The following is an 8,811-nucleotide window of genomic DNA, read 5'->3' as shown; positions in this document are numbered from 1 at the left end:
GTGTGTGTGTGTGTGTGTGTGTGTGTGTGTGTGTGTGTGTGTGTGTGCACATGGGAAGAGAGATTTATCATATGGAATTGGCTTCTGTGATTATGAAAGCTGACAAGTCCCTCAGGACTGTAGGTTAAGTTAGCCGGAGATCCAGGAGAGCCAATGGCTTCATTCTGGTCCTAGTCCGAAGACCTGATAACCAGAAGAGTTGCAAACACTGGTGGGCTCAGGACCTAGGAGAAGCTGATGTTTCCATCTGAGTCTGAAAGCAGGGGGAAAAAAACCCCAAAATGGTGTTCCAGCTTGAAGGTAGTTAGGCAGAAATGATTCTGTCTTACTGTGGGTAGTGTCAGTTTTCTGTTCTATTCAAGCCTTCAGCTGACTGGACAAGGCCCACCCGCATTGTGGAGGGCAAACCTGCTTTACTCGGTCGGCCAATTCAAATGTGAATTTCATCCAGACACACCAAAATGTTTGCCCAAACATCTAGGCACCCCCTGGCCCAGTCACGTGAACACATAAAATTAACCATCACAGACTCTCAGGCTGGGCCAGTGCTTTTCCTGTGCTCCCATCACTTTCTACATATACTACTCTTCCACATTTTTTTCACTATATCTTAACCACTTCTTTTTTTTTTTTGAGTTGGAGTCTCACTCTGTCAACCAGACTGGAGTGCAGCCACACGCTCATGGCCACTGCAGCCTGGACCTACTGGGCTCATCCTTCCGCCTCAGCCTTCCAGGTAGCTGGAACCACAGGCATATGCTACCACACCTGGCTTATTTTATTTTTTTGACTTATTGTAGAGATGAGGTCTTGCCAAGTTGCCCAGGCTGGTCTTGAACCCCTGAACTTAGGCAATCCTCTCACCTCGACCTCCCAAAGTGCTGGGATGACAGGCTTGAGTCATCACACCTGTTTTAACCATTTTTAAGTTTATAGTTTGGTAGTGTTAAGTATATTCACCTCATCGAGCAACTAGTCTCCAAAACTTTCTTTCATTTTACAAAAATGAAACTGTATCCAGTGAACACAACGCCCATTCTCTCCTCCCCTCAGGCCCTGGAAAGTTCCATTCTACTTTCTGGCTCTACAGATTTGATGGCTCCATGAATCTATCTTTTTGTGCCTGGCCTCTTTTGCTCAGCATAATGACCTCAAAATGGATCCCTATTGTAACAAACGTCAGATTTTCCTTCCTTTCTAAGCCTGCATAATATTCTGCGGTACGGACAGACCACACTCTGTTTATCCATTTGTCTATCTATGGACGCTTGGGTTGCTTCCTGCTTTTGGTTATTGTGAACCAGGGTGTATAAACATCTTTTGAGATCCTGATTTCAATTCTTGTAGATATATACCTAGAAGGGGGGGGGGTATACTTTATATATCTTAATTCTGACTACACTGGACTTTAAGCCTTACAAGGGATGGTCTGAGATTTATTCATCTTGGTGGCACTGTAAGGATGACTCGCTCAATAAATGCCAAGTTCGTGTTTGATAGATGCCTCCTGGCCACCCTTCTCAGTCCAGTCGCTGGGAGGACGCCACATGAGCTTTTTTTTTTTTGAGTTGGAGTCTCACTCCATGGACCAGGTTGGAGTGCAGTGACACACTCACAGCCACCCCAGCACCAACCAGCTGGGCTCCGGTGATCCTTCTGCCTTAGCCTTCCAAGTAGCTGGAACTACAGGCGTGTACTACCGTGCCTGGCTAATTTTTGATTTATTGTGGAGACGAGGTCTCGCCAAGTTGCCTGGGCTGGTCTCGAACCCGCAGGCTCAGGCAATCCACTTGCCTTGGCCTCCCAAAGTGCTGGGATGACAGGCTGAGCCACTGAGCCCAGCCTCACATGAGTTTTTAAGTCAAAATAGTCTACGTTCCAGGATCATTCACAAATTCTTAATTTCAAATAAGAGCATTGTCGGTGTGTAGGAAAAAAAGATTCTAACTAAAACCAGGAATGAGAGACAAGTGTTTTGTAATCTATGATTTAAAGAATTACTGAAAAAGAAAACACTGTGCATTATAGTTTGTTTTCTTTTTAAAATTGCTCTGTATGTGACAGCATTGATAGCTGACAATATTTTTTCTAAAGTTATCATTTGTTTTTATTTTTAAAAAGTGACATTTTTGCCCGGCACAGGGGCTCATGCCTATAATCCCAGCACTTTGGGAGGCAGAGAGGGGAAGACTGCCTTAACCTGTAGGTTCGAGACCCGCCTGGGCAACATGGTGAGACCTCGTCCCTACAATAAATCAAAAAATTAGCCGGGTGTGGTGGTGCATGCCGGTAGTTCCAGCTACTTGGAAGGGTGAGGGGGAAGGATCGTCTGAGCCCAGCAGGTCGAAGCTGCAGTGGCAGTGAGCATACTACTGCACTCCAGCCAGGGCAACAGAGTGAGATCCCAACTCAAAAAAAAAAAGTTACATTTTAGGGCTGGGTGCAGTGGCTCATGCCTGTTATTCCAGCACTTTGGAAGGCCGAGGCAGGATGATTGCTTGAGCCCAGAAGTTTCAGACCAGTCTGAGCAACACAGTGAGACCTTGTCTTTACAAAAAGAAAAAAAAAATCAAGAAGTTAGTTGGGTATGGTGGCCTGAGCCTGTAGTCCCAGTTACTTGGGAGGCTGAGGCAGGGTGATCACTTGAGCTCAGGAAGTAGAGGCAGTAGTGAGCTGTGATTGTGTCACTGCACTCCAGCCGGGGAGACAGAATGAGAGACCCTGACTCAAAAAAAAAAAAAAAAAAAAAGATCAGGCACGGTGGCTCAGCCTGTAATCCCAGCACTTTGGGAGGCCGAGGTGAGAGGATTGCCTGAGCCCAGAGGTTCAAGACCAGCCTGGGCAACTTGGTGAGACCTCATCTCTACAATAAATCAAAAAAACTAGCTGGGTGTGGTGGTGCACACCTGTAGTTCCAGCTCAGCTACTTGGAAGGTTGAGGTGGAAGGATCGCATAAGCCCAGCGGGCCAAGGCTGCGGTGGCCACGAGCATGCCACTGAACTCCAGCCTGGGCAAAAAGAGTGAGACTCCAACTCAAAAATAATAATAATAATAATTAAAAAATTAAAAAAAAAACTCACCTAACACTTTTACATTTACATTTTAAAACGAACTCCAAGATACTAGGAGAGTATGCCAAAAGCCTTTAAGGTGTCAACAGTTTAGGATGTAGGGAGGCCAGTCGCCTTAATTTTGGGATCAGTTTTGTTATTGAAATGAGAAAGAGTGAATCTAAATATCTAAAGGGACAGTGGTGACATACACACTTGTGTCCACAGAGGCTCGTGGGTATCTCTTACATTACTGTTCCCTCCCCGCCTTGAATTTCACGAGGATTCAATAAACAAGCCATCGGCTCAGGACCAAAATGGTGGACAATTTGTAAATGGTGAAATGGAACTTGAGAATCTTAAAAGCCTCCTCCGTGCTGGTCCTCCGACATCTTACTGAGGTTGGCACCATGTGCTATGCATTGCTCCCTGAAGAACTAAACCCGTTTTTTAAATGCCAAGACTGCCGGCTTACAGGCCTGGCACTATAAGCTTTCTGTCTGAAAATCTTGCAGCATTTTTTTCCACCGATGTGGAGCCCTTGGGTTGCCAGCACCAAAGAAACACAAGCGGATAAAGCTGATGTGCATGCCACACACTTCCCTCTGCTTGCTGTGCCACGAAGCCCTTTGGCCCGAGAAAAGCAGACCAGAGTGTTGGTTTTGGACACCACCACCCTCTAGCAGTGTAATATGTGACACGCTTCCCAGAGATTAGCAGTCAAAACTTTAGACTTCAAAAGGCCTCACCCTACTAAATCTGCCAGCGGGTGGCTTACCAACATCCAAGTCACATCCACTGAGAGCCTGGTGCTGTCAGAGACACTCAATTTAAATAGGCAGGGCCCTGACACAGACTCCCATTCAGTTTAACCCTTGCCTCTCCGTCTGCCAGGAGACTGGCCACGGACCCTCCAGAAGCAGAGAAAAGAATTCACTTTGCAGCTATTTGGGGTTTTTCACATCACCAGGACATGTTCCCTGTTACCATCAGGACTGTGAAAGGAGCCGCCCGAGTGAGGCTTCCAGAAGGCAAGGGGGTTGCCAACGGAGCTACCTGGGTTTAAGACTGGCTGGGGATGCTCCCAGTGGGCAAGCTGCCTCTCTGGCCTCACTCCGATTCCTTTGGGGAGACATAACTGTGTCCGGCTGCCCTCCTGCTCTGAATCTGAATCTGCTTGGGACCGAGGTTGGCAAACTGCTCTGCTGCGTCCCGGTCCTGGTGCGAGTCCTGAACCTTGGGTCCTGCCTTCCTAGTCACAGACTCTGCTTCCAGTTCTGTCTGAGTGCACATCATGATCTTGGGGTCTTTCTCCTGGCCTGTACCCGTGCTGGCGCTGGTGGCATTCCTGACCCTGGGCAATGTCCTCTCACTCCAGCGAACTGGGCACAGACCCCGACTAGGCCCCAAGCACAAATCAGCTTGTTCTCCTGGCAGAGACGCTGGGGCAGCTCCCAGGCAGGAATCGTGGCTTGGTTGGCTTGGTTGCCTGCTTCCGTGGAAAGTGGGGCTGCGTGTTTTTCCAGGGTGACTCACACAGGCTGTTCTGGGACTTCTGGAAAATCAAGAATAGCGGTCCTGAGACAGCTCTGGGGTGGATTTCATGTCACTTCTCTGCCTCCTCTTTCTGTGCACTTGAGCAGTGATCTCACATTATTATTTATTTTTTGAGTTGGAGTCTCACTCTGTCTCCCAGACCGGAGTGCAGTGGCTGCTCCCGGCCACCGCAGCCTCCACCTGCTGGGCTCCGGCGATCCTTCCGCCTCAGCCTTCCCAGTAGCCGGAATTACAGGTGCGCTACCACGTCCGGCTAATTTTTTTTGATTTATTGTAGAGATGAGGTCTCACCAAGTTGCCCAGGCGGGTCTCGAACCCGCGGGCTCAGGCAACCCACTCACCTCAGCCTCCCGAAGTGTGGGATTACAGGCTGAGCCACCGAGCCCGGCTATGATCTCACATTATTGACTGACACATCTGAAACGGGACTCTCTGTAACAGTAGGGACAATGACAGCTCTTATGGTCTAAAACCACATACATACACTTGCACCAATTTGCTGAATACGTTAACAAGCTATTGAACAAAAATGTTGAATTGACCATTAATTCGAGAGCTGACTGAAGAAGCTGGTAATTCCCCCCATCCTTCCCTGTCTGGCTATCTTTTTATTTGAGTCAAGAGTCTCACTCCATCGCCCAGGCTGGAGTGCAGTGGCACACTCAGAGCCGCCGCAGCCTCGAGCTGCTGGACTCCAGCGATCCTTCCGCCTCAGCCTTCCAAGAAGCTGGAACTACAGGCACACGCCACCACGCCCGGCTTATTTTTTGATTTATTGTAGAGAAGAGGTCTCGCCAAGTTGTCCAGGCGGGTCTCGAACCCATGGGCTCAGGCAATCCTCTCACCTCAGCCTCCCAAAGGGCTGGGATTATAGGCGTGTGCCGCCCGGCCAGCTTCAGCTTCTTCCTCTGAAAAGATTCCAGGTTCCAGGAATCGACTGGTAGATTCCATCCAGCACCCTTGTGTGCACACGAATTGCATTCCTGCCGAGTGCAGACTCCTGGCGGGGCTTCCTCTCCCTGCAGGCTTGCTCCTTGGGCTTGCTCCTGCTGCAGTGTCCTCCTTCTGACCCTCACTTCCCTGTTCTTCCTTTGTTGTCACTGAGACTCTTCCTCCCAGCTGGCTTCTGAGGCCCCTTCTCTGTGTCCTAAAGCTTGGTCACACAGAGCTATTCTCCTCTGTGCCACAGACCCCCTCTCAGCCATTCCTACCACCACCTCCCGCCATAGTCTCATGTCCACAGACAGGGCTACACAGCCTGCAGACTGCCTGGTACCTACCTAGTCTCCCCTCCGCCCTGGTTCCAATGCCTGCTGCACCACGTTGGACGCAGGTACAAAACTGCCTCTCCGCCAAGAGTTTCAGACAGAAAAGGGGAAGACACAAATCCTCCAAGACTCCGAGTCTAAACTTACTCTGGCCTCACCTTCCTGTGCCAGAAATGTGGCCCGATCAGGAGTGAAAACAGGAAATAAGATGAAAACAGTGGTGGCTGTAGTGACGGTGAATGACTGTCTCTCTGAACTCCACATTCCAGGATCAGGGCTGGCCAGTGTACATTCACCGATTATCCGCTCTGTTAGTTCTGCTCAAGCCAGGAGCTACTGCCCTTTTCCTGCCTCTGTCTGCCACTTGCAAATAAGGAAGGGACCTGGCCAGAACCGATGGTCCTCGCTGTAAACTCAACGGGCAGGGGCCAGGTGTACATCTTGCAAGAAAAGGCTGTGATTCTGCAAATGTCAAAATGCTGTTTCTAGCTGGGCTCGGTGGCTCAGCTAGTAATCCGGCGCCTTTGGGAGTCTGAGGTGAGTGGATTGCCTGAGCCCGCGGGTTCAAGACCGTCGAGGAAGGTGTCCATGAATTAGTCTGATCTGCCTTTGGGAATGTTTCTATACCCAAAGTGTGTGTGAATGAGGGAAAAACACAAGCTTCTCAATCCAAGTGGGTCCACCTTCAAATAGGTATGGTTGAAGGTGATGGAGGAGCCCATGCTTCTCTCTGCCTTTGCCTCTGCCCAGCAAGAACATGCTGGAAGGGCCTGGGGCCTCTGCAGAGCCACAGCAGGGCTTGTCGTTGTGAAACAGGCACGTAGACCTGCTTGCACAAATGACCCACCACACAGGCTCATGCTGGTAGAGATGAGAGAATCTTGATGGAATTTCTGTGGGAGACAGAATTTCGGTTTGATTTCGTATGTTCCCATTTGTATAGACAGAATTTTTAACAAGCATTTGAACATGCCACGAGAATTTAGAGACACGAATGTGCTTGCTAGGTTCCCCCAAGAGAGACCTTCTCTATGGGTAGAAGAGGCCCAGGCAAGGGGGGCGACCAGGACTGGAGCAGGAGAAGCAGCCCCTCCCCAACGAAGAAAAGCCAGATTCTGAGACAAAAGCCCTCACCCAGAGCGTCCCAGTGCATACCGCCCCCAGCCTCGTTGTCAGCTCCTTACAGACCTGGGGGTCACTTCCGTTCATGCAGGAAGCATGGTCCCTGAGTTCACATCTGCTGCCATCCGGAAGATTGGGCCCTTGGCATTGCTTTAATTCAAGTTGTTGGCGAGGTGGATCTCAGGGCAAAGCCCAGATAACTTGACGCCTACAAGGGAAATTGGCCTGGTTTGTTTGATCTGAGCCTCGGCACGGCAGCCTTGTATTGGTTTAGGCATTTTCAGGAAACCTGAATTAAATTCAGTAGATACAGGCCGGGCTCGGTGGCTCAGCCTGTCATCCCAGCACTTTGGGAGGCCAAGGCGAGTGGATTGCCTGAGCCCACGGGTTCGAGACCCTCCCGGGCAACTTGGAGAGCACTCGTCTCTACAATAAATCAAAAGTGAGCCGGGCGTGGTAGCGCGCGCCTGTAGTTCCGGCTACTGGGAAGGCTGAGGCGGAAGGACTGCCGGGGCCCAGCAGGTCGAGGCTGCGATGGCCAGAAGCAGTCACTGCCCTCCAGTCTGGGTGACAGAGTGAGTCTCCAGCTCAAAAAAAAAAAAATTCAGTAGATACTGAGCAAGTTGGAAAGAGCCATGAGCACAGAAACAGTTGTCTCCATCCTTGCCTAAAAGGTACTCACCTTCCGTCCTCTGCTGTTTTAAGCAGGAGAAAGATGGATGTGGAATGGTCAAAAACAAAGCTACCGATGAGTACGCCACAGCTCCCCTAGCAGAGGTACTTGGCCTAAAAGATAAACAGGAGTTCCAGGAGTCACAGGTGTCCTCCTCACTGGTGGCAGCTGAATCACACGGGGACCAAGAGGAACGAACGGGAAGGTTCTCCAAGACCTTCTCCTGGCTCGGGATTGCAGGGTCCGCTCACCTGACCTGGTAACATAATCTTAGAAAAGAAAACATCTTCTCAGATAAAGAAAACCTCTCAAGCATTGTCTTCATCTGCTTTCGCATGAGCTGGAAACTCAAGGGACCAGAAGCAATACAGAAATACAGGGCAGCAAGACACCCCACGCAAAGAAGGTGGCAAAGAGAACTGGGTCGAGCTCCCAAGGTCGAGGAGCCGGGCTAGGGGAAGGCCATGTGCAAAGTGGAAATGTGATTTCCTTACTGTTGAAAGGCAGGCAAAGAGAAAAAGAAGGAAAAGTCCCCCTTGAGTTTAAGGACCGCTAGAGGACTACCTGACAGTGGCTTGCGCTGGAGCCCGCGGCCCTTCAGAGGGGGATGACTAATGTGGAACTGTCATAGAGGAAGTACTCAGCATCTGTAACTGTGCAGAAGATTCCAGAAGTATTTGTTCAGTCAGGATGGCCCAGCATTTTTGGAGTTTTTTGTTTTTGGCAAATAGCGCTGCTAGCTAATGCTGAAAGTCAGACACTCCAGAAAATATTTTTCTGGTATTTCAGCGGTAAACTACTGCGGATGTGATGTCAAAAGAAGCTTGGGTGTTCCAGAAAGCTCTGTCATGACCCTCAGGTTCAGTTTTAAAGCACCTTCTAAAACAGGTGAAAGGTATCTTAAAATTGCTCTCTAGAAGAACTCAAGGACAGCTCTTCATCGCACTCAAATTTGTACCCTGAGGCAGAAGTACCCACAGGAGATATTCTAGAAAATTATCAGTCGCCAACTAGCCATAGAAATGACCTGAGGAAGCTGGGCTGGGTGGCTCAGCCTGTAATCCTGCACTTTGGGAGGCCGAGGTGAGTGGATTGCCTGAGCCCGCAGGTTCGAGACCCGCCTGGGCAGCGAGATCTCAT

At 49.7% G+C, this 8,811-nt stretch overlaps 2 long non-coding RNA genes across 2 annotated transcripts in view; both read right to left on the bottom strand.

Annotated features, from left to right (window-relative positions):
• LOC103252656 overlaps nt 1–7,129 on the bottom strand; it is a 10,670-nt gene extending 3,541 nt beyond the window's left edge. The window contains exons 1-2 of the long non-coding RNA XR_503800.1: nt 7,065–7,129; nt 4,377–4,606 (exon numbers count right to left, since the gene is read on the bottom strand). This is a non-coding gene — a long non-coding RNA (uncharacterized LOC103252656). The remainder of the gene's footprint in view (nt 1–4,376; nt 4,607–7,064) is intronic.
• LOC103252657 overlaps nt 1–8,811 on the bottom strand; it is a 19,927-nt gene that overhangs the window by 8,631 nt on the left and 2,485 nt on the right. Inside the window, exon 2 of the long non-coding RNA XR_503801.1 lies at nt 7,681–7,940. This is a non-coding gene — a long non-coding RNA (uncharacterized LOC103252657). The remainder of the gene's footprint in view (nt 1–7,680; nt 7,941–8,811) is intronic.

This window comes from Carlito syrichta, unplaced genomic scaffold, assembly GCF_000164805.1.
Source record: "Carlito syrichta isolate Samal-C Ts95f unplaced genomic scaffold, Tarsius_syrichta-2.0.1 Scaffold169207, whole genome shotgun sequence".
Taxonomy (NCBI): domain Eukaryota; kingdom Metazoa; phylum Chordata; class Mammalia; order Primates; family Tarsiidae; genus Carlito; species Carlito syrichta.
This window is presented reverse-complemented; position numbering and strand designations above follow the sequence as displayed.